This window comes from Anopheles arabiensis, chromosome 2, assembly GCF_016920715.1.
Source record: "Anopheles arabiensis isolate DONGOLA chromosome 2, AaraD3, whole genome shotgun sequence".
Taxonomy (NCBI): domain Eukaryota; kingdom Metazoa; phylum Arthropoda; class Insecta; order Diptera; family Culicidae; genus Anopheles; species Anopheles arabiensis.
In genome coordinates, this window is record NC_053517.1 from 10,492,687 (window position 1) to 10,519,370 (window position 26,684).

At 45.3% G+C, this 26,684-nt stretch overlaps 1 protein-coding gene across 2 annotated transcripts in view; it reads left to right on the forward strand.

The window, feature by feature from the left end:
* The window catches only part of LOC120900388, a 108,496-nt gene that overhangs the window by 37,619 nt on the left and 44,193 nt on the right, over window positions 1-26,684 (forward strand). Inside the window, exon 1 of one of the 2 annotated variants that reach the window (XM_040307340.1) lies at window positions 16,206-16,224. The exons of the other annotated variant lie outside the window; for it this stretch is intronic. The gene's annotated coding sequence lies outside the window, so the exon portion shown is untranslated. Of the gene's footprint in view, window positions 1-16,205; window positions 16,225-26,684 lie in introns of those variants that run through there. 2 annotated transcript variants of the gene reach the window in all.

The following is a 26,684-nucleotide window of genomic DNA, read 5'->3' on the forward strand; positions in this document are numbered from 1 at the left end:
CAACATTGATGAATGTTAGATTGTATTTTATGGCACCACCGAAAAAGAGCATCCATAACTCATGATGTGTTCATAACGTCACTAACCAACGGTCATACACCCCTTTCCCCTTGGCTGGCAGCATTGCGGCTCGGTCGTGGAATGAGTTGTTTTCCCACTCTCCATTACTCGCTGGGGTTTTCTCACTGTTTTACGTGTAACGCGACCACAATTCCACACAGTTCCCCGTCTGGGTCTGGACGGCAGTGAGTGTCCGGGTAGTGGTGAAAGGTAAAAGTAACCGAGTCCATTTCACCACTCCAGAACATCCCGACCGGTGTAACGAACCACATTTCGGCCACGAACCGCCCGCCCGCGCCCCCATCCGGATGATGAATGGAATTACTTATTCATAAATCTTTCACTTGCCCTGACATCTCGTCAGGTGGCGGCACGCGTTCAGCGAGACGAAGCTGGATGTTGCGTGTTGCTGCAAACGCGGTCTAGCCGTTTTACGGAGTTGAGCTGGCTGTGCGCAATGTTAGATTTGTGTTTTTTTTCTTACTGCGCTTTCTTGCTGCTTATCACTTACAGAATACGTGTGAAGCTCACCAGACTTCACCTGAGTAGCGTCAGGTGCAATTTTCACCATGACGAATCATCCGGACATCGGGGAGGACGAGGGTACCGTTGAACGTGGGGCTGTACGGGATGCAGGATGCAACAGTGCATCCTCTCCTGCACAGGGTTTGCACAACGGAAAGGTGGCAAACGGTTGATGGGTTGAAATTTAATTTATTTGCACCGGTGCGAGTGCAAAAACCTTTCGGTTCTGTGGGCAAATAATAACCTGTCTGCTATTGCGTTACGGAATGCTACCCGTCGGCAGGCAGCCAGCAAGCACAGTTTGCAACACGGGCTCCGGACGGATGAGTCGGAATTGCGTAATAAAATTTCATCTACTTGAGCCGCTGTATCCCTTTGCCGGAATATCCACATGGGTGTGTATGTATGTACGTGTGTATGTATGTCTTATGATATGCTCAGCCAGATTGTACACGGCCGAGGCATTGCAATTTCATTTGTCGCTCGGAATCATATTGCCGGCACACTTTCATTTGTGATAAGCATTTTTCTGATTGCGTACAAAATCAGTGAAATATTAAATCCAGCTTCTTGACTGATTCATTACATTTATTCTGCAATGGATCCAGGCCTTTTTGCAGGGTTTTTATACTTCCCTTACCTGGAATTACCCTTAGAGACCTTTCAAAGAATGGGTAGAACAGGTACCTTTTGCTTATCGATACGATTTCATTTGCTACATCATGCACCATGAAAGGATCAAACAGGGGAAATTCCAAGTTGGCTTGAATATTATGAGCACACAAACACACGCGATCCAGACATTGCTTCAGGGGATGCACATTAATATGAAGTCCGTTGGCATCAACATACTCTATATAGAGCATAGTGTTTGCCCTGCCGTAAGCGCTTGTCTAGTCAAGTCGCCTGCATTTCATTGCGCTGCAAGACTTCAAAGGACACAGACACGTGTGACATAGGCTGTTTGGAAATTGAATACCCCGGTATCGTGCTGGGAGTTGCAAAGGCACAAAAAGTCCACACCAACGCGTTCCATACGTACTCCGCAATCTGTCTTCTGGGGTCTTCGGGGTTTGCTGAAAGTTGTCCTGCTAGCCGGTGGGTACAGTCGATGATATGAGGAGCATGTCACAGTTAGCTGCAATATTGATATGATGGATTGACAGCTAGTAGCCGGAAGCCTGTTTTGAATGCTGAATAGTTGAACCTTGTGCTGGACCATTCAATGCATTCTATGGAATGTATGTTACCTTTGATTGGGCGAAAGAAGCCATGTTTAGACAGATGAGTTTGTTGATTATTGGTTTCTTTGAATTTACGGCATCTTTAACTTGGCTGAGCTCAAGCGTCTCTTGATTGAATGATATTATATTTCACACTACAAAGAAACAAACTAATTTACTTTCCAATGTTCTAATCTTGTTTTCTGCTATTGTTCCTTGGTAAGGTAGAAAACTCGATCCTGTTGATGCTCAATATTTTGCAACCATATCACAAGCAGCTTTGGTAACATCGGAAAAGACAGGGATTCCAGGCTCTCAACCCCAAAACATATGACCTTTGTGACAGTAGGGGAAATGCTGAGAAACGATTTTCTATCGTATCCATCCTGGGTACTATTTTCGAATGAGTGTGTGTTTATGTTCTGACCATGTCAACTGACCATGTCCTCGAGCACAACGTAACGATTGAAGTGCTCGTGTATGCCACAGGTCAAAGGCGATCGGCTTTTTCCGCTTATCCATTTTCAACAAGAATAGGGAACATTAGTTCAAGTTCGATGAAGCGCATGACGTAGAAGGAACGAAAAAAAGGCCGGCAAGAACCAATCGTTTTGCGTAGTTTTTCCTCCACCAGTGCTTAAAGGTGATCGTCGGCTACTGAAGGACACGAAAGGACACGGTGCACACGGTTATCCCACATTCCGGGAAAGTTCGAGACCGTTCGAGATGACTGTCAACGAAGCAGGCACAATACTGAATAAGAATGGAAGGAAGAGGAAAAGAGAAAGAGGAAGTGTGCATAGTGCGGAGTCAAAACATCCGGCTCATCGTTCTGCGAACGGTTCTACTAGTTTTGGGCTGAGCCCGGTGAAAATTGCTTTTCAATCGTGTACCACCTGCTCGGCGTCAGTCACAGGATGGGCAGGATGAAAGTCCTGCCCGGTGAGGAGAGGAAGATGCTCTTGTTTACGAGTTTTCCATTGCAAAGCAGACGCTTTGCCTCGCGGGTCTGGGTGGGTTCGCGTACAGTCCAACTGGGCGATATTTTTTTATCAACTCGCTATCTTTGTTGTTCCGGTTGGACGAACGTGGTAGGTTGACTTTTTTTCAGAAAGTGTATCACCTGCTAGAACAAAAGTGAACCAACGAAGAAAAAAATGTGTCATTGTTCTTTCAACGTTTATGGAGAGTTTTGCTATGTTGCACTATACGAGTAAAAAGAAGAAGAAAGAAAAACATGAGCTTGCAATAAAAGAGAGTTGTTTTAGCTCTTGCATCCTTTCACTGGAATATACAGCCATGAAACACATACACAATAAATCGATCTATAAAGGGTCTCCAACACAACCCTCCTCTTCATTTGAGTGGAAAAACTTGATGGTAAACCCATACAGTACTGCTCTTATCAAAAGCTTCCTTTGAAGTTCGTTTACATTTTGTCTGCATCGCGAGCAAGGGACGAATTGACGATCGACAAAGAAATAAACTTACGCCTTTTTCTTGTACTAATGCGACGGTTTAACGATGGATGATCAAATTCCATCCCGGAAACCTATATCGTGCGGTCTTTACCTGGCTGCATTCAGCATGCTGTAGCTCCTCGAAAAAAGAAATGCAAACTGGAATAAAAGACCACCTTGATGGAAAATATGGTGTTCGTGGTAAAGAGAAAAAAACCCTTACTACTATGCGCTTCCTACCTATTTCTCTTCCTAATGGCATGATCCATTAGTATTCCACTGGATACTGCTGCACCTGCAGTGCAAATGGCAGTCTGCCAAGTTTTGCTGTCTCCTTGCTGTCGCCTTACTTCATTTTCGTGTTCTTAAAAAAAAAAAGATTATCTTCTTGCTTGGCCTTCAGCAGGAAATGGGTGTAAAAGAGGGCGGAAAATGTACGTGCTGACTAAGACCGTGCCGGAATGACCGAAACACGCGGTACAGGGAGCAAGTTTCCCACACTCTGGTATAGGTCAAGAAAAAGGGTAAATTTAATTGTAGAAAACAAAAATAGATGATGGCTTAATGGAACCAGCTCATAGGGGAGATGTATGTTGAGATGCTTTTGTTGCGTTTCTTTTGAGTCTCTACAAAACTTATGCAAAGTTATGCGCGGAAACAGAGATCCCGGTGACTCTCCCACTCTGGTCAATATGGCGAAATACTGCCAGAATTTACGCGATTTGAGCTATGCTGCAAATTGAAGTTCCATTTGCATATATCAGCTGTAGAGTCAGTGATGGATACATCGAAAGTTTTTGCAAGCACTTGCAATTAAGCTCTTAAACGTTATGTTATAATATTACTTAAAACTTGACAAAGCGTATTATGGTGGCCGCTATGTTTAGTAATCTCTCCAAGAAACTATTATCTCTCGAATAGATCCACATACACACAAGATTGTAAAAAAAATCTTTTCCAACTCTCCCGGTAGCACTTAGAAAAGCTTGAAACATCGAGGCTAAGCCGCTTATAGTTCCATATTCTCACGCCGCGCCATTTCCGCGATCTTACGACCTGACCATGCGGCGAACTTCCTGCATGCTACCATCGTCAAAAGCCAGAAGAAGCATCGGATGCACTACGTGCCTAATGGTGTCCAGTTTTTCTAATGTTCACGGCACCCTTGCACCGACCATTGTTATCGAATGTATCGATTACCATAAATGCATATGCAGCCAAAGTAAGGGCACAAAACGAGCCAAACCAAAGGATGTCTTTCTTTTCCCCGGCCCCCCCCCCCTGAGTATCGGGTGCAATCGAACTTCAGCTTCATTGTCGGACGATGTGCAACAATGCAACCGACCGATACAACCGGTTTTGCGATGCACAAACGTTGAATGCACAAACCCATCCGGCCGGTGAGCTAAGAGCAGTCCCGCGTACGGTTGCGAGCAGGCGGCTCTCGGTGAGCTATGAACATTGTGGTCCCGTTTTTGGCTTTTATGCAATTAAAAGGACCATCTGCGGGTTGTGCCTTGTTGTGGTTTCTTGGTTGGTGTTGGGGATTTTTGGAGTTGGGGCGTTTTATCGAGAGGATTTATTTTAAGCAAGACCTTTGTTTAATGAACTTTAAAGAGCACAGTAGTAGTGCTTAATATGTTTGAAGTTTCAACGGGGATTAATATTTCAAAAATATTTTCAAGAAACAGCATAACACGAGCTTCTCAAACAGGGAATGCCAACAACACGAAGGCAAATATCCCACAATTTTGATAATAGCAGCACAGCGGTCAGTAAAAACGAACAGAGAAAAATGATTGCATTTTCATTACTTGCAGAGGTCGCCCGGTCTTTCTCCCTGGGCAGAGTTGCATCGTAAACAGGAGCTACAAAGGATGAATTATTTTTACCGCCCGTTGTTTCACGGAAGGAATATCAATTTATGACTTCCGGCTGTACGAGGTGAACGTAAAATCGTTCCCTATTCGTCTCTGTTTCTGTGCATCGAAATGTTCCGAAACGGGGTTTAACGCCGCAAGGATACGCGGGCCGAAGGAAGCTATACAAAACGTTTTCCGTTGATTCGATTCGAGAGGGCTGGGAATTTGTACCCCAGCCAATCCGGGGAGTGGGAGTAGGGTTGAGTTAGTCCAGGTGGCATTGAAGCTTCCAGCAATTGCCCAGGACTAGCATCTCTATCTTGCAATTTCGTTCCTCTGCTCTCTTTATCCATGTACAGACACCCGAGGAGTAGTGTTTTTACTTTCGGATGAAGGTTTGTTGCTCCCCGGGAGCTGTTTTTTTTTCAAAAGGCTGGCTAGTCGGTTGGTACAATCTACTTGGATGAGTCGGTTCGTACAATTGCTTCCCTTTAGCCACAGCAATGTAAGCATTGCTGCAGCACAGAATCGAGAAGCAGCTTACCTGCGCTGTGCTCCATTTATCACCACGTTTCGTTGAGTTTTGCATCCCAGCTTGTCCCAGCTGCAGGCCACAGTTAGCAAGGTGGCTTGCAAAGTGGTAAAAAGGGAAATGTATTCTATGCTGTAAGAGCACTCCACGCTAAACGCCTGCACGGTAAGCAGAGTGAAGAAGATTCCTACTGCCAGATATCGACCGTGCCTCATAACGACGGTGCAAAGTCCCCGAGTTCCCCGTTGACTGCAGCTGCACCCCGTCGACGGTTGCCTGCCTGCTTTGTTCGCTTTGGTGTGCGATTCTTTGCAATTATTGGTAAATAGCAAATTTACACAATTAGCATGATTAATGGCTTCCTTTCGTTTTCAAACGCTCTCCGGTGCAGTCGTTCGCATCGGAATGCATTCGAGCGGCCCCTCTCGATGCATCATCATCATCATCATCATTCTTCTGTGGCCGTCCAGCGCAAGTGGAGTCCGAGGGGAGGATCGTAGAGTCGTTGCTCCCAAACGTTTATCGTCTGTTACGTTGCCCGTCTTTGCTCCGATCGGTGGCTCATGGCTTGGCAAGTCTTGCCAAAGGGGAGCTCACCGAGTGCCTCATGCCGAAGAAAGCATACCGTGCTATTGTTCTTTGTAACGTGCGCAAACACTGTGTCTGTGTGTGTATGTGTATGAGTGTGTGGGTGCAAAATGTAGAAAAGTTATGAGCTTTTCATTCATTCACGCGCAGTTGCCATCGATGGTTGACGAGCTAGTGACAAAACGTCCGCAGCATAATGATGCGATGTGCGGGCCATCACGGGCAAATGTGAGGTGTTGGCGGCAGATTCAACTCTTGTTTGGCATAATAAATGATGCGACATGATAGATGCTTCGCTGTCACTAATCGGCTGGTTTGAGTGCATGCACCAGGGAGAATATCCATGAAACTTTAATGCTTACTGGCATAGGGAATACTGTGCAATGTTCACGTCGTTCGTGTGTGTCGTCGCCGCATTGATTGATCATATTTTCCATCTAGTTTTTTCTTCTGTTCGATTCCTAATAGGAAAAATTTACAAGACTGCACTCGAATCATGCGACAATCGTTGCTACGAACAGCTTTGCTATCAAATGAGCTTTTCCTTGAAATTGGCGGCCTGTCGTGAAAAGCTTGCAGTCGTCCCTGGATCGTGCAGATTGAGCTGCCACCCAGGGAACAAGCTGTCGCATTCATTCACTTTGGCACTGTTGGCACTGGCATGGGTATATGCGCATCTTCGTTTCATCCCCGTCCTCCTCGAAGGGTGAGCTAATATCGGTGAAAAATCTGTGCAGCATATATGTATATATGCACTATATAAACCTCACACCCTTTCCAATAACACATTCTACTGCAGCCTCAAACGTCAAACGAATTGTGTGCTTACGTTAGGAACTAAATCGTTTTCGTGTGTGCAGCGTTGTGTTTTTTGTCGTCTTGTTTTATATTTTTTCCCCTACCACTGCCCGGCACTGTCATTCTGTGGCCCAAAAGTGTGTCCTCTGCCGGCGCTGTATTATGCAGGCAGGCTGCAGCAATCAGGTTTCACTTGCGACGGTACCTACATTATCCCACCGGGTGCCGTTGCAAGATCTAAATATTTATCCCTTCATCCTTTCTGCTTCATTCCCACCGTTTTGCACCGATACAGAGTGCCGGATTGCAGCAGTGTGTGTGTGTGTGTTTTTTTTTCTGTGCTCCTTTCGCTTAAAATTGTTGTTGAAGGCTTGGCTCCTGCTGCGATGCGAGTGTACATGAGCAAGTGGGGGCAGAACGATTCCTTGAGCGAAGCAAGAAAGACCACCTCACCAAATGGTTTGCGAAAGAAAAGCTTCCACAGCCCAACAACGGACCATTTTTGCACATTTTAGCCGTGGTGTGTGTGTGTGTGTGTGTGCCGGAGAGCATAAAATACATCAAAAAGGATATAAACAAATCTGGAGCGCATGAATAGCGATAAATAACCGAAATAGCAAGCGATATGGTGGCGGAAGTTTGTCTGGGAAGGAACCGAAAGACGCGGTAGAAATGTGCACGAGTGCAACGAAGCGTAGACTGTTTGTTTGTGAAGCATCTGCAACCATGCCCCTCCGGACACAGACATTCACATACACACACACAGTCTTGTCCTACTGCCGCTTTCGGAGCCGAATGTCTTGGGCAAATGGAAGAAATGGTTCCTTTATGGATGCAGCAGAAGACGAAGGATTGCGTTTGAAAATTCGTTTGATTTATCTTATCTTATGCAAGAGGACAAAATCTCTGCCGGGTTGTTTGATGAGATTTTGAAGCCAAAGCATCCGTCTCCCCAGAGGATAGTTGAGCGAGTCGCAGGGAGCGGAGGTTAATTTAGTTTTGAAGCAGGGCAATACGCTGGGACGAAAAACATATCTGGGCTTGATTAAATCTTAAACGAAGAACGAATCACGAACGGGGTAAGATATGTCAGAATTGCAAATAGATTGAATATTGCGTATTGCAAATGATGAGCTGATGGAGATATGTGGAAGTTGTGATTGCACTGAACTTGGAGATGCTTGTGCAAGCTTTGCCACGGCAAAGGAGTGCACTTGTGTTGCTTGTTCAAGTATTGCTACAGGACCATCCATACAAAAGAGTTTTTGAATGAATTTGTTTCCTTTCTAGATCTAGATGCGTATCGAATTGTTTTTGTTTTATAAATTTCATATAAATACTTCATATTCTTCAGTTTGTATGATGTCTTAGACATACCTCTTGGCTGGGTAGTTTGAAAGAGCATCTCATTATAAACACAATATAAAAATCCTTCCGTCATCCATCATTTGCAGTTATATCTCCAAACAGTTGTACTGAACAGTTGAAACAAATCTGAAAACGATTCGGTTAAGCATCCAGCCATCAGTAACAAATGGTTTAAAAACAATGCAAAAAAAGTGTACCATACTAAAGTAACATTCTTGGGATTGTGCAAAGGCAAAGAAATGTCGGGTTTACCATTGCGCTCTGCCCAAGCTTTCCGCACTTTCCAGCAGCTGAAAGTGTGTCGTGAGCGTCCCCGCTGCATGGATGACAATTTATAAGGCACCCGGCACAGACGATCACCTTCTACACAGGACGGCCGCAGCTACACGGGGCTTGTGCTGTGTGACAGACAGCGAAGTTTATTTATTTACTGTCATGCCGTGTGTTTGCTAGCAGGCGAACGCGAAGCTTTTAGAGCCTTTCGCTGCTTTATTTTCCGGCTTGACTCGGCTTGACTGATGCGGCTGATTGGGAGCAAGTGAACAAGTTGTAATCCGTTTCACATGTACATTATTTAATAGTTTTGCAACACATTTTCTGTTACGGTACACCGGGGAAGTCTTGACAAAAACTTTCCATCTTCAAGCTAGTAGGTCGCTTACACGACGGAAGGCGAAGGAAAAACACAATATCGCAGAATTGTATTGAATTAAATTATCAAGCAGGCTCCATTTGGAGGGCTTTTCGCTTGTTCTTCAACTATATTCGTAAGCCTTTTTCCTTTTTGTCTTGATTGCGATTGTACCATCCCTTTGTTTTCATCCGTCAAAAGCAGTCGCTTTCCATCCAATCTGCCCCGCTCGATCGCGGCGAAAAACCTTTGCGTGCTTTCATAAACAATATTTTTACAATTTCATCTGCTCTCACTTACGGCGAATCAAATTATGTCAAAAAGGGGCGGCGGCGGCCAACTGACCCGGCCCCATCCCGGCAGAACTCCTTGATTGATTGTGCCGTGCCGTGCGCTTGGCGCGGGTTGCAAAATTGCGTGTACCGTCTGTCAAGGAAGCACAACGTCTTAACACAAACAGAAACCCTTGAATGGCGGTGCCTAGATGCCTGTGACAAATTGTGTCACATTGATGACGAGTTGGAGGGATTCTGGTTGTTGTACTTTCGTGTTTTTTTTCGTGTACTTTGCCGTTTGAAGGAGAAAAAAGGACATTGACCCCTTACCGGCTCGTTGGCGGCCAGCATCCAGCAGAGCGTATATTATGCTTTCATCGAGCTAATGCACTTACGATGGATCCGGGTGTGGACTGAGGCCGTGGCCGTACCATACTGCTGACGTGACTATTTTTCACAAACACATGCACACACACACAAAGCCGTAGAAAAATATTGTTCCTTTCATAGCAGCGCTTCTCCAGACTAACTGGCTTTGTTGTTTCTTCCCATCCTATTTTCTTATCTTCTTTTCATTTCACTCGTTTGCAGGTAATTATCGTAGATGGATCTAATCGGAAGGACAACGTTTGAGGACCCACCCAACCCAACTGGAAGTCTGCAGCCAACACATACATACATACACCCAAGTATGTGAGTGAATGGGCGCTGCTTAAGTGAATGGTTTTCCCTTCCGGTATGTCACACCCGGCCGTATCCGGCCGGGGAAATCGGAAGCCATTCCGATGAGCTCATGGATACTGGCTTCCGTGGTTCACAAGCTTATTGGGAGGTTTTGTGTGAGTTCTTGTGTGTATGCTTTTTTTCCGTCCATTATATATATTTTTTTTGGTTTCTTGTCTTCACCATTCAAAGCTTTTCCTTGTTAGCGGCACGTCCCTGTCCTCGATGCTCTAGTGAATGTGAAGTGTTTGAACGACCACTCGAACCGGCGGGTACAGCGGCTTCAGCAAGGCGGACGAAAAATTGGACGCTAGTAAACGGGGAAGGCTTTCAGCCGGTTGGAACTGTGTAAACTGGGCCCGCTGGCAAAGCCCCGGACGGTTGCAGGCTGTGGGAAAATAACTCAGCTTAAAAATATGATACGCTTTCCCGCAAACGTGCCCTTGCGCAGGTTTTTTTTTTGTCCTATTTCTGGTACGGACAATTTTTTATCCTTCTCGCAATTCAACCCTAACCTTAACCCCTCGGTTCTGGACTCGGTTGAATTCGTTGACCGTACCGTCCAACCTCGGGATGGATTTGATTAGAGAAGAGCCTTACCCTCTGTTCAAAGCTCCAGAGTCTTTTCATTTCAAAACAGCAAAACAGAGAGTCGAAACAGCAAAAAAAAAAAGGGGGCCATGATGGACATAGGACACATTCCTCATAATGTCAGTCGATGATGGGGAGAGCGGTGAGCGGAAGCCAGTATAAACATGTAGTCCTCCCGGGGCAGCTCGAGCAGCTAGCCCCAGAACGGCAAGTCAATGAGTGGCAGAAGTTGAAGCATTTTTAACATCACCGTCATCACCGTACCCCGGGCACCGTTCGTCACTGGCGCATGTGGTTTATGCTTTGTGTCCGTCGCTCGCCAAGTCGGGCTTTTGTTGCTGGTCAAATTTGTTCAGCGTCCAATTTAATCACTCGTCTCGTGTCAGGATACTGGAACCACTGCGAAGGTTAGCACGGCATCGCTGCCGCGCGTTGCGAGTGGCGCACTGTTCAAAGCTAGGTGAAACATAAATATCCCGAAACCTTCTCGCAACTGTATTGACATGCTTTCATGGCTGCCTACCGCTTTAACTGCGACGTTTGGTAGGGTTGGTGCGCGAGGACCGAGTACGCTCTGCCAAGCGTCTCTGCTCGTCTTTTTGCACTGTTGAACGAGCTGGAAATTGTCACATCGCTGGACACAGAGCCGAACAAAAGACTGACGCTCATTTTAGGGGCGCACGGCTTGTTTTCCTTTTTACTGTCTCTAGTGTCCGAGAATTCGCTGCCTCAAGACGGTTGGAATGTTTCTGGGCCACTGCCCAGGATGGCGTTTCGCTTTAAGCTCGTTGGGAAGTTGATGACTGGTCGCAGTTCACAGTGATATCAAAGCGATACACCCGAGGACTTTGATGTCTATGATGATGTGTAATGATTAGGAGACAAGTGGCTTGTCCTTCTAGAGATCATTCAGGACTTCTGGAATGGACTTCTTGGAAAGAAAGATGTGTACACGAATGTTGATGCCTTCCTTTTTGGGATATGAAACAAACATAAAAATGGCCAACCGTTCCACGGAGATACAAAAAGCTAAATGCTTTAATAATGTATGCTTCCCTCTATCTGATATGGTCTAAACTGTTATCAAATTCTTTGCCTAGTTTAATTCAAATGTTTGGTGCAATTGGGTGCTCGATGTTCATCGACATTCAGGGCTTTTCAAGCAGTGAAAAATATTGCCCTAGCACAATGCTACTTTTCATCTCATGCTCCAGCGAGCCAACGATTTTCTCTCAAACTCTGTAATAAAGCGGCAACATTATGTTTGCATCAAGCATCAACAAAGGTTATCAGGAGCTAGAGTTTATTTTAGGAATTCATCAGTCCCGAGAAAGTGCTGTATTAGTTTGCACCGGTGGAAACCCGTCAAGAGTGTTCTGTTGTGTTTTTCTCACTCATTGAAGTATTCCAACTGGAAAAGGTACTTGAATAAATGGGAGAAATTTTCGTTTAACTCTAGTACAAAAAAAAGAAAGACGACATCAGTTCTCTCGCTTTGAATGAGGAGGTGCCAGCTAAACAGAGCATAATGCACGGATTATTTTATATGATTAAAATCGTTGTGGAACCACGGATAATTTTTATGGACGTGAGTAAGACGCCATTCGTGTAAAGGTGCATTCAAAATGGTTGAATGCCGGTTCCTGCCGTCGTCGTAGTTTTCTTCGTGTTCAACGCTACCGCGGTGTGGTTTGAGTGTGTCCATAATACAAGCTAATGGAAGGAATGGAAACAAATATCGTAAACCTAATGGGACCATTATCGTACCACCATACATTGTGATTATTGAATCGTTATTTTTCAGCATCACAATGATCTTTCCAGCTTTGTCCATGTTTGTGTGTGTGTGTGGAATGTCCAAACGTACGTAGGTCCGAACAAGCCAGCTCCATAGCGAGCAGGTTATGGGGCGAATGTTTTGAAATGTCAACGAGTACTTACACTTTGGAGAGGTTGTTCTGGCGCTCGAGCAGGTGCTAGCGTTGGCCCGAAGGTGTGATATTCATTTGCAGTGAAATGGTGCTCCGAGTTGTTGTTATAACAATGTCCACTTGGTGGGTCGTTCAAACGCAGCACTCCCCGACCGACGATGGAGGCGCCTGTTGTTGTACTTCTTCATGGAATTGGGAGCTGGAGTGTGTAAACTATGAAGTTTCACTACCGAGAAGCGCTGGTATCTAACCATGAACGAAATTTGGCAAAGTTCGTTCTGGTGACAACTATTTTCGTCGTTATTTACTTTCGTCAAAATTTATTAAATTGTATATGAAAAGCAAACAATTTTCGAGGAAATTTGTATTGCTTTTTAAGTGAGGTATTTTATGCGTTTTTTAGAAAACAGAACTAATAAAGTTCCGCGAACAAAATGGCACAATTTACCTAACAACCAACGGTTGCATTGCAAACCCCCGTGCACAATTGGCAAACGTTTGCGTTTTTCCCGCTGAGTTATACTGCTTCTTCAACCATCCATTCCCATTTCCAGGCGACAAACGCAATTTAGTGCTGCACCGAAAGAGCAATATTCGTCCCGAAAATTCATTTCAATTTATTGCCCCGCTTTCAATTAAACCTTTCCCCATTGCTGGGTTTCGCAATGGTGCACCCGTGTTAGTTTGTTTTTTCCTTCTCTCGCGGCAACCCAAAACGCTACTGGAGCGCCAGCTTTCTAAACATTTTGCTACAGCTCACCAGCCGCTTCACCCGTGGCTCCAGTTGACGCGTTCTCGCTTGAACTGTCGCTCACGCCCTCGCCCGGAGGCTGGTAATAAACAAAAAACAAAAGCAGGAGCAATAGCACCAATATTACCTTCTATCAGTTGGGATAAATTTGCGAACGAATGCAGACGAATGTGTCGCACGACTTGGGGGAAAAAAGGTAAAGGAGAGCAAAACAAACAAAAAACGGTTAAATTAATTCATCTGTCACGCCACGACAGCCGTCGCTCAGCACGTCCCGTGCTGGAAGCTGGAACCCTGGTGTTGGGTTGGAAAATTTGGCCCGCTTCCGCTCGGGCTGCAATTGTTTCGTTCGGTGCAGTTTCAACGGCACCCTTTGCTCGTTCTGCTTGCCGCCGGGATAATGCTTGGCTGTTCAGGGGTTTTTTTTTTCTATCGTCCAGTGCCATTTTGCATCGCTTCAATGTGTCGTCGTGTTCGTTTATAATGCACAATTCGGCAGCCAAGTGGGACTTTTTGTGGGTGTAGTAAAAAGAAACCAACTAAACATTCAATCCGTTTCTAGTCAAAATATTGTGAATAGTATCCAAAAATCTAACTTGCATGCGGATAAGGCACGGTCGTGCTGGGAGGGGCTTTGGGAGGTGAGCGTTAAGCGTTTTTCGCTTTTTCGTTCGCTACCAATTGTGTGCTAAAGTTTCCCCAATTCCAATGGTGATGGACACGAGCAGGAAATCAAATTTTCCCAGAAAAGTTGTTACCGTTTGTTTCATTAGAGCGTCGTGCTCTTTTTTTGCCTATTTTGTATGAATTCGTTGGCATGACTAACCAAAATGTGTGGCTGCTCCAACTACTGTACATGTGTGCAACGGTGGAGCAGGAAAGCATGTCATTCAATTAGTTTTAACAATCGGTGACAGGCATTTTAACAAAGTTTTAATGACGCTTTCTGCCATGGCTTGGAGCTTTTGCAGCGACCCGAAATCAATTAAACTAATACACAGAAGTAAATTGTCCATTAAAATTGCTGATCGTTTTCCACGCGAAAACACAAATCACAACAGTTTCGATTCAAATGTAACCTAGAAACGTATGGCGGAATTGAAAATTCAGTTTTCCACATCAAAGACAAGCCATTAGAATACTACAAAACAACGCACAGGTTGACACCCGGCAGCGGGTGCTTTTGTTTAGCCAACAAACACCGATCCTTCATGAATATGTAACATTGTAAAATCCAAGCGCAAGCCCATAAATCCTCCCACACGAGCATGTGAGCCTGAAAACCTCAAGCACACTGCAAGCCGCAAGTAATCACAAATTATCTAAACTCCACACACACACACACACACACACACACACACACACACACACACACACACACACACACATACACAACTCTTTTTTTGTGTGAAAAAAAAACAGGAAAAGGTAAGAAAATGCATTGAACGGTTGCTTCACTTCGTCTCGCGTTGCCGTTTTTGTGTCGGGCAAAATTTGAACCACTCGCCCACCAAAGCCATACCGCGACACCAGTTTGGTGTAACAATGTTTGCCCCTCCGCATCGTGTTGATAGCGGAGGCGAAAAAGGTGAAGGAATTTCGTACCCATGCTTCTTTACCACATCGCACAACACGGCAGGATGGCTGCTGGTACGTGGGAAAAATGCCCTGCCCTGTACACAGTGTGCAGCTTCAATCTTCAATTTAAATTTAAAATTTTATTTATGAATTTATTCATGATGAAAATTGTTTTTCATTCCGTCCAATCCGGATGTTCCTGTCGGTGCTCACTGTAGCCGGTGGTAGTGGAGTGTTATGTGTCCTAGGGTGTTGGAACGGGATGTTGTTTTTTTCGCTTATTCACTGTCTACCGTTTTGTTTTCCCTCTCCCTGAGTAATATCCCTTGCGGGTGCTTTGACACTGGGTGAGCTTTGTGTTACTAGGGAAGCTCTTTACACGATTACACTAGTCTGTAGCAGGGACGTCCCAAAAGAATTGTTTGCAAAATTGGATAATAACAACAAAAAAAGCCCCACAGAAATTCACACACTACCAGGAGAAACGAGGTAGAGCCTTCCTCCCGTGGGAAGAAATGGTGTAGGTGGAAAATAAAATTCCCTCCTTTCCTTTCGCCTTCCTTGCTCGCACACTATTTTATTTTTCCGGCTTCGAAACAAAACTGCATCGTGTGAGGTTTCCAAAAATTGACGCCACAGGGAAACATAAAAATGAACCCGATGGCATCGCCCGGAAAAATGGCCCCTCGGGCGTACAGCCGTCCAACACGGGCTGGTACCGCCACAACCCGGGCATGCAGTGGTATGGCCGTTGGAATGAAAAGTATCGCCACGACCAACACAAAAAAGCGCTCTACCCTACGAACATTGTATTGTCGGGCAAATAAATTACCACAATGGAATTGCTGCACTGTCCGTGCGGCTGCCGCCGGTTGGTGCTATTACTGGCCGTTTTTGTTTTGCATCTCGTAAGCTGCCGTGCTTCGTCCGACCGGCACGGAATCATAACGGATAACAACATCCGGTCGGGGCTGAACTTTCCGCCCGCGGTGAGCGGCAAAGCCTCTTCAAAGGGAACAAAACCATCCGCTGTAAGCTCGAGTGGTACACTTGGAGGATTGCACCACTATCTTATCCCGCTGGGTGGCTTCCCGGGCAGGTCCTTTGTTTCCAATCTGGGTGTGCAAAAGAAGCTGCTCGTGATGGGCAGTGTCGTTATTTTTTTTGTTTTAATTCTAGCGTTCGCATTTCCTTCCTGGTACGACATTTTCAGTTATCTCGCGTGAACAAAAGCTGCTGAAACGGATGCAACTTTGCAATAATCGAATCATACGCCAAGCTATACGCCGGGGAGGGCGAAAGAAGTTGGTCAGTCAATTCAGATTATGGTGAGTTTTATTTTCTTGAATACATAGATTGAGCTGTCAGCTGATAGTGTCATAGTAGAGCGTGGAGCGAAATGTAATGAGAAAATGTAACAATAGGATTTTTTATTGGGTGACATGGTAGAAAGAACATATCCAATTGGAAAGGGTCTAGCCTTAAGCATTCAAATGGATTATTATATGACGATCCTTGGAAATGGAATCAGTCGTACTTTTTTAGTGGAATTTACTCTTTGTAACTCTCGTATTCCGCACAAAAAATCAATTTTATTTAAATGGAAAAATATGTGCCCTAGAAATCGTTTCACGCAATTCCGTACCACATCAATCAAAGGTGATAAACAATCCGATAATGCGTGCATTTGTGCCCTCCCTCCAACCAATGAATTAAGCATCGGACGCTGTTGTACAATTTAGCATATTTCTGTTGGATCGTGCCGGATTTAACCGAGCATTGCACGGTGGCAGGATATCGATTGTAAATGTGTTTTGTACAGCTGTAGTACAGATTGCGCAATGTGAAAAGAAAAACCACAGATGAACACATGCAAAAATGGATGCAAAACAAGCAAATTGCATCGTCCGTTGTAATGCTCTTCGTGCTTCATTGTAACACAAGATTGGGATCAACCGATCCGTCCAACTACTGGGTATGGTGAGAACATTTCATGATTTTAATTTTATGGTTTGAATAAAAATAATTTTGTTGCAACTGCAGAACCGGATGGTAAAGAATTGTTCATAAAAAAGGAACAAATGTCTAATAGATAAGGACACTGCTGGGACTCATTCCTGTCGCGTGTGCGGCGTTATCAGTTAATAACAACAAAAATTGCCCCATTTTGATCCGACATGAAACGTATTTTAAAGTGGAATTTAACGAGCGATGGTATAAATATATTTTTGTTGATATTTAAATCCACTACTAAAGAGTATATAAGCTAAATTTTGTTTATAAAAAGTGCTTCAATTTTTTAAACAAGTTTAAGGTCGTGTAATATATATTAAAAAAAAAGATGAAAAAAAACTTGGTTAATTTAAGATGAAATGAATCACAAGCCGCAATCTTAACATGCCGCGTCCGATTTCAATTTGTCATCCGATTTCCGCTGCTGGACCACTTTTGCGCCCCCCCTAACCTTAACCGTGACCGTCATATATAATCACCGGCTTACGCCCAACACGAGCTTGGTGACAAAAGCAAGCTCCCCCGTAAGAGGAACATAATGCTGCGGCATGGTGAAGCGGAAAGATTTCCGGTTCGTTTCGGCTCGTGATGGACGGATTCGGTGGCGTGTGGATGGAATAAAACTTAAGGCTGACGGTACGGTCAGGTGAGGTTAAAAATAACCCAATCCATGGCCATGGTCGACACGATACGATCGGTTTTGTTTTCATTCAATTAAAACGGAAACTAGTGCTAGTGCTGTCTGGCCAAATAGGATGTAACAGAACGTAGCACCTCGGTGCGGTTTGTACTGTAACCATGTACATCCGTTTGGTCGAAAGCGCATTGAGTGAGGTAAATATTTCTGCATGGAATTTTTAATTAATTCTGTTCCGGTACACCTTCTGTGGGTTTTACGGCATTCGGCTACCTGGCTATCCTTTGCTAGTATATTTTTTATTTCAACGAAAATAAGCCACATGAACCTTAACATCGGTTCACCTTTCGGTGGCACTAGCAGACCGGTTGTTAAAAGACTTCCCGCAGACGGGCTTCCCTGAAACACAAGGAATGCGACCTATGCACATACTTTTTGACGAAAATGTACCGAGTGCATGAATGCATGTGTATCGTTTTGAGGTTTAAAATTCATTTGCAAAAGCATCGGAAGAGCGAATTCTCGGTATGGCCCGCTTTGCCGAAAATAAACCATTGTACAGTGTGCACCGCTGCTGAAGGATGGTTCAGAGCCGAACACGTCCTACTGCTTGCTGGTTCGTGTGCTCGTCCGCTCGTATGCAGCCGTATTTAGTCTGGAAAAATAAACGGACCAGAAATAATGGCTATGGTCACGGTGCAATCAAGCCGCTCTCGCTAGCCGGCAAGGAGGGCCGGGCTCAATGCTTGTTATCTGGTAAGGCAGAGCACAGCCACCCGCATCGGATCGTGTTACTCGCTCGTGTACGTTGATTAAAAGTCAACTAGACGGGAGACATCCTTTATGGGAAACGGGAATTGATGTTTATTTAAACGATTACTTTAGCTGAGAAAGTGGCCAGCTTCGGCAGTGGCAAGGGGTCACTCTTTTTTATCATCTCTGCTCATGCTTGGGTGTGGTGCAAGTTCAAACGAAAGCCTTAGAATGACACAGAATGCGAAGTCAAGTAAATGGAATCACTTCACAGGACCATGAAGAATGAAGCTTTATGCTATAGATCCTATTATATCCACCCTTACAACAAAAGAGATCCTAATCACCATAATGAATAGCCGTAATTGAATCCAGCCGACGGTGATTTCTTTATTCGCACCTTCATGCCTATTAGTGTACCTGTGCTGCGTGTGCACTAAATTAGATTTTCCACCCACGGCCCAAAACAAGCCCAAAAAACGGAACCCCCGGTAGGCCCCGCTACTGCCGCTGCATCATTAACCACGTGTCGATTGGCCCCCTGACTTTGAGGATTCGAGTGTTGCGGGCAAATAAGGCTAATTGTTGTTTACTGTTTACCTTTTATCCTTCCATCGCCGTGCTTCCGATTGTGCGCGGCTCCCGCGCACGCATTGTGGCGTAAATGGTGGCGAACGCTCCACCAGGTACCGAGATTTCCTTTCGCAAGACAGAGTGTGTCTATTAATCCGCCCATTAATTTGCAATTATAATGGCCTCCGCAGTTTGGGAGAGGGGAGAGGGAAGCCATTGCTGGGGACGCATCATTACAGCCAGCGCACCAAATCGAACGAGCCCCCAGTGTTTCGTAGTGTTTGCTGATGGCCACACAAACCGGCAGTGGGCAAAACCGCATACCGGTGGATAATTGAAGCCCTCGCCAGACTGACGCGTTGAGCCTGGGGCATGATTCTTAATTCTTTGTTGTTTGGATTTTGTTTTTATACGTAGGATTTTTATTTTTGGAGGAGCGCAGGGTTTGGGAAAAACAACTCCCGGAAGCCAGGTGGCACTGAAGCAAAGTAATACTTACAGTTCAAATGGAAATTGCTTGTGTTTTGTTAAACTAGTAGAAATTACTACTACTAAAACTGGAACATGTCACAATTGTATCATACATTTTAAAATTACAGCTTAATTCAAATGCCAATTGAATGCTCTTCGTTTGCATTTTCTACATAAGTAGGTTGTTTAGACAATATTTTCAATTTACAAAATTACAAAGCTGTTATATCCATGTATATATTGATATCATTCGCGACATTTTCAATAACTTCAATAATTTCAACCACTTTTCATGAATCGCAACATTCGCATATGTTTTATTAATTTGCTTTCAAATATTTGAAAACTGCCAAAAATGTGCAACCCTAGCCCGCCACATCACATAAGTGAACCTGCCTGCCAGTAATCTACCTCCAACCCGTCGGTCTAATTAGTATATTTACGACCGACTTTGTGCCATTTGGGCCAAACACACATCCAGCGGCCAGTGAGGCCAGAGCGCACCGTACGCCTAACCGCAATCAGCTCGTTAGCTGCACGGTGCCGGGCAAACAGATTGACCCTTCTCATCCAACCGAACGTTGGTCACAAATCGGGCCAAACCACGCGCGAATCCACCGGAACCAACCGTGCACGCCGGGCAACCGTAAACCGAACGCTGCCAGGAAAATTGCGCCAGGCAAAGCCGGAAACGGAGCAAAACTAATTTAAATGCTCCCTCCCCGAATCCCCAGGAGCAATGCTGCGGTTCCGTTGAAAACTACCCCCGAAAAGTCGCCCCTCAAGCAAGGCTGCTGGTACCGCCGTTAAAATGCAGAACAAATTGTATTTGCATGGTTGTTGTGTGTTTGTGTGTGTGTGTGTGTGTGTGTGTGTGTGTGTGTGTGTGTGTGTGTGTGTGTGTGTTTGAGTGTATGTGTGAGCCGGGATGGGATTAACTTGCTTGCGGTCGCATACAATTGTCATCGCGCTGGCCAACTGGGCAAGCTGTGCGTAATTAGGCATTAGTGGCACGTTATGGTCGCTAATAATAATTGGCATCTGATCCTTTGGCGTGGCTTTATTTGGACACAAGTAGTAGGGAAACTGTACTTCCAGTCACGACAAACTGCATGGCGGGTTTTGAGGGTTAGGATTACGATTGCATCTAGTTGGAATGTGGAAATGTAAATCAATTGTGTTTACCAATTGGAAACGTTCATGCCGTTTTTCGAATTCTTATAGTAGTTTCTGAACCTTTTTGTCCAAAACCCTTTGAGATACGTTTCCTTAGATAGTGGGTTTGAATTGAAATGAAAATTCAAATTTGACACATTGCACCAATTAAACTCAAATATATAATCAGATCGACAGTCAATTGAATCTCACACGTGCTAGCAGAACTCTGCTGCAAATATATTCTTAACAGCCTTCTATACACCCAAGCAATCCAACAAACCTAAAACAACAACAACAAACTCATCATTGAACTCCTCCTACCCCCGTTTCCTACACCCCGACTAACGACCCAAAATGCATTTGGTTAGTGTTCGCGCTGGGGAGATTTATTCCTTTTTATCCGATCTCAATTTTCACAATCCCTCTGAGCGTGCCGACGGTACATTCGTTTTATTTGGTACAATTTAGACCAATCCATTAGATGTGTGCAAACTACCACCGACTACATACACCAGCAAAGAGGACGATAAAAGGAAGGATTGAGCCGTAAGGTGGGAAAGAGGTTCGCCTTGGGTGAAGGGTGTGCATCCCCAACCCGGGAAAAGATTAACGTTTCTGTGGTGCTTGATAAAGACATGACACGAGAGCAGGAAATTAAACACAAGTGTGAATGGAAAGCTCCCCTCTGCTGCTGCTGCTGCTGCTGCTGCGGCCAATAAATTCAGGGAGCACACACCCACACACACCACCGCCAGTCGGCAAACGTTTCCGATTGAAACTGACGAAATAAATTCTTCCCAAAAAAAAAACGAGTGCAAAGCTTTCCGACACTTAAAAACGGATTCCATTTCCACTCCCTGTTTTATTCCAGCCCAAAATGACAGGGCGGCTTCCATGAGGTGTCGGAAGCTTTTGGCAGAGTTGAGAATGCTTATCTTAAGATCATAGTACTTTCTGGTCGCAAACTGCTCCCCCCACGAACCAGGCGGGAGCAAATTTCCCGGAATGGGTAATTAACGTACTTTCGACGAAGTTGCACCCCGGCAACCCCTGAGGAGAAGTGTACGGAAGCTTTTGTTTATTGTATCGAAAATTTTCCAAGAATTTTCACCAGTTAATCCGTGATCCAGAATGTCCTTCGTGCGGGAAACTTTTCTCCATTTCCAACCGTTTTGGAAGCAGCTCTTGTTTAGGACTTGTTGTGTAGAGGGGGGGGGATATATCGGCCCGTAGGCTCTATAGGGGTAGAAACGCGACTGCCACCGCTCCTACTGCCCCGTGCAACTTCACCTTCCAAAGTGTCTAAAAACTGTCGTTTTTACAAAGATTTCCCCAAAAAAGATGTTTAATTTTAATTAATTCCCAACTTGAAGAAATTAGCAAAATCAACTTTATCCGACGCGGGCGCAGCGAACAGCGCGAAAGTTCACCCCCCCCCCCATCCCTGGGTGATGGTGAGCAGTGCTATTGCCATTTAAACAATTTAATTTGCTAATCTCGGGTGTCGTTTTGTTTTATTTTATTCAGCGTCCGTGTACTTAGCCGCGTCCGCTTTATCGCCGGTAGAGCCGGGATTTTGCCCCACCCGGGGGAGTTGTTTCGCAAAGTTTCGGTTCGACCAGACACGATCGGGACCCACCAGTATGCCGTATGGTTTCCGTGGATGCGAGTTCTAACAAAATCCGCCCGACTCCACTGCCGCCTCCACAACGCACAATAAAACGCTAAAGTTTTGCGCCCCGAAAATGTCAAACTTTGACAATGCGTGCAGTATGTGTGTGTGTGTGCGGCGACCATAAGATGCTGTGGGAAATGCGGGACACATTGCATTGTTTCGATCGTTAAGCATCGCTCTAAACGAACGCCATTCGTTTGTGAGGAGTTGTGATTTCTTTCATCGTTAGTGGAAAAGTTTTGCCCCTCGTTTGCTTTGCACCCCTCCGCCTACCTCCCTTCCCACCGTTTCCCGTGTGGTAAGGATTTGCATAGACGCAGACTACTAATTGAGGGGTACCGAGGTTGCTGTATTCGAGAGGTTTAGATTTACGGTGCAGAAACGATCGACCAGAACACGCTGGGAAGCAAATGCATCGCGCAACCGGCGAATGCTTCTTGTCGGTGAAGTTGACCGGGGAGCCTTGCGAAAGGACACTAAGAGCAATGTTATTTATTTAAAATTTGCATACCATTTCAAATCAACCGGGGGGGATTCTGCCCACCGTCCGCCCGTTCCAGCCGTGCTTGAAGCTTCGACCCACTTTTTTAGAGCATGCAAAAGGATTGTTTCTTTCGCCAGCAAGAAGCATGCTCCTTTTGCCGAAGCTGCGCTGTGCGCGCAGGCGGAAGCAAGCAATTGTTTTCCCAGCGCTTTTTGTTTAGTTTATGGTACAGCGCGCGCGACACAACGGTGACAAATGTTTCGCGCTCTCTGTACAGGAATATTTCGTAGCTGAACCCGAACGGCAAACTAATCCGCTGGGCAAATAAAGGTGAGCAGCGGAGGGTGGGGGGGGGGCAAGAAGGGGAATGTTAAATAAACACTTAGTAGCATAAATAAATGAAGCATTTTTCCTTCCGATGCAAGCGCGCTGCTGCGTCTGCTGCAGCATGATTGGAGAGTGCATTGGAATTATTTGCGTACCGACGGTTGTTGCAGCTGGTGCAGGCGCTTTGTGGCGCTTGGTTTTGGTGCTATCATTTATTATGCAGCTTTTGCGCGGTAAAACAAACCACTTATCATAAAGGGGAATGTTGAAGGGCAATTCGCCAACGGAATAAAAGAGTTGGGTCGTCGCAAAACTTTCATCGATAGTAAAATAATTCTAACTTAAGAAAACAATATTTTTATTCCAAAGTTGGTTCATTTTGCTCTAGTCACAATAATTCTGGTTAAAAGTAGTCGCTCGTGGAATGGTTTTCATGCTCATTTTCACAAAAAATGGCTGTTTGAATTGTGTTGTGCCCAACCTGAAAGGCATTAACTGAAAGCATTCAATTTCTACTAATGTAATCTCATCTCGCAACCACAAAATATCATTCCAGCCACTGTTTCGGATTTGGCCAACCATGCCCATTCATTTATTATCGGATTACATCGCAGTAATTCTGTAAAACAACTCAAACTGCCGGAATGGCAACGACAAAAAAAAAAAAACTCCAACATCCAAAGCACTTCTGCTTGCGCGAGACCATCATAACGCTGAAGAATTATTACACCATAATCCAGCCGCCAGCCATTCACTTCGATGCGACTGGCTCGTCGATCGCGCGCACTTACACTTTGCCGGCAACACGCCCCACCACGCCAGGGACACATTCCAGTCCATCTCGAACCAGAATTCCACCTCCAGAACTCGACTGTTGTGAGGGATTTTATTCGCATTTTTCTTACCCCTTTTTTCCACCCCGGACACTACAAAGCCAGGCCAACGACACGATTCGAACGAAGAAACAAATAGGAAGCCCGGCCCGCGAATGGAGTGTTTTTCTTGCGCCACCTCACCGCACCGGGAAGCGGCAAGTGGAAAATTAATTGATGTAATCCGTGAATTTATTGGCAATTGATAATTTCACATGTTTCATAACTTCCGCCCCATCGTCTGGTCCCATCGTCTGATAGTAGCCTGAACGCTGAAAGGTAAGCGCCTTCCAAATGCCATTCGTTCGGGTTCGTTCTGTTCGTTGGGGTTTTGTTACCGAGACGAACGACGGAGGCTTTCCATGTACGCAAGCAGTAGCAGCAGGCAAGCAACAACAACAACAACAATAAATATGGACGACAGGACAGAAGAATTTTAATTGGCGGCATTTTTCTCCTGACTACCGGACCGGATTCAGAACGAATGGAGTTTATGCTTTTTTTTGCTGTTCTTCTTCTTTTTGGCTTTCCTTTTTTGTTGCACTTTGTTTCAACAGTCTCTCTCTCTCTCTATGTTGTGTTTCATCTTTTTGCACGGTTGTAAAACACGACTCCACGACCCTGTTCAACCCTGGTTGCAGCCAGCGGCAGCGGGAGCTAAGCACAAAAGGCACAAGACGGCCGGAGCCGCCGCTACGAAACAACAGCGCCAGCCCAGAACGGAACTGTAATTTTCCGGCCCTGCGGGAAGGAAAAAAGGCTCGTTCTAGTCCGCTTTCCCGAACAAACGGGTCGGCGGTACTTGGTACCGTGTACAAAAGGAACCAAAATCGGTAACGCTGGTGTAGTGTAGTGCCATGTTTTTGTTTTGCGCTAACTCCCCCCCCACCCCCGGCGGGGCACACATTCTGTTTCACTAGACACAGGTGTGTTGTGTAGTTTGCGTTTGGTGGGAAGGATACTCCACGCTTTCAAAACCAAAGCCGATCGAAACTGAACTGAAGCGAAACAACAGCAAAGGGAGAAACAACAGCAAGGACTACAATTAGAGCATGTTTCGCTCAATTCAAATCAGTGAATGGATGAGTTGCCTGTTGTTTTTTTTTTTTCGTTGGGATATATTTTTAATTTGCTTTGTTCTTTGCTAACATAGGCACTAGCAATAGCTTTTTGGGCGTGCCTGTTTTTTTGATACATTTGTCAGGCTCAATTTTCCGCTCGAAAAAGGACCATTTTTGCAGCAGGTAAACGAGGAAAAGTTGGCGTGTTTTTGGGGGATCTTTTTTAAAGCATCGAACCAATGAACAAATGCCCCACAACACGCACATCTAACCGATGGACAGCACCCACCGCTCGTGATATTCTTCGTACAACCCAACAAAACACAAAAATGGACTCTCCGAGGGAGGTCTTTTAGGCGCAAAAAAGAAAAAAACGCGAGGCAAAAACGAAACATAAATCTTCCACTCATTTAGGCTGCCACCGACAAAACCCATTAAGTGAAACATCGGATCTCCCGCTTTCGAGGTGGATGTGGTTTTCCTTGTTCGTGTTTCCGTTTTCTTGACACACAGACACACACCCGCATTGCCCTTCTCGGTGTGCTTTGGTTTTGTGCCGACACTTCGATCCGTGTGTGTGCAGCCCTTGCCGCCACACAGCATGAAATCGCTCTTAATCCTTGACACATGAAATTCGGAATGCCGGGGTTTCCATCCGGCACCAACCGTGGCTGCCCAGAGCCAGAGGGTGGTGTGCTTTTACCTGTAAGTGGGAAACATCCCTCGATCCCTTTCCACTACCGTCCAAAAGTATCGCTTCCCATCGAAAAACAGGGCTAGAGCTTGGGAGGAGATTTTCACACGATCCTTCTCATCCTTTTCCGATTGAAGTGTGAAGGAGCTGTTCCGGGCATGATACTGCACGGTTGCGAGTGAGTAAGCTTATTTTAGACGAAGGCAAGCAAAGCTGGCCACAAGAAAAGTAACCAAGTAATTGAATTGAAATGATTCATTATTTAAATGTTGTTCGTGATAGTTTGAATTAGTAGCATTATCATTGTACGATATGAAAAGTAATTAGAATAATCTCATTCAACAATCTAGGTGTAACTACCTTAAACTACCCACAGAGCATCTCAACAATAATTCCCAGTACTTCTCAATCTCTGTCCAGCAGCAACCCGCTTGTTTTTCCTTTCCAAAAGTCACCCTTCATTCCTGCTAATACCTCAACCGGTGGCAAAACAAAACAGCGAGAACCTTTAAACGGTCCCCGAACCCCCGCAGCCACGCAGCCACCGCAAAATCTGGGCCAGCAGTGAAGTGTTTCGTTTTGTTTTTCGGAAAAACAACCCCCATTTCCATGACACACACCCACACACACGCGCATTGGTGGTGGGGATACTGTCTGGCCCGATGAATCACGGGGGGGCCGCCCCGTTTGGAAGAAGGGATCAAGCTCGGCAGCCAAAACAAAGCACCGTCGGCGACGGGTGCCACAGACACAACAGCGCCCGGAAACAAAAACTCCATTCGATGCGGTTGGATGCTAAATTGAATGTATTTAAAAGGATTTATCGTCTGAGTGTTCGCGGGTGTGTTGTAAATGTTTTTCAGTGGGTAACAGTCGCCTCCATCCAGCTTTTCCCTTCATTGCCTCGCCTCAATTGCATTAAGCTGACTCACTTTCTCGCTCTTCTCGCTTTCTCTCGCCCTTTCTTGTTCGGATACGACTTGCTCGTAAACCCTGCACTGTCGGGAAATCCTTTCACCGAACTTTTGCCTCCGTTCGTCATCATCCCAGCAACAAGCGCTTTTCCCATC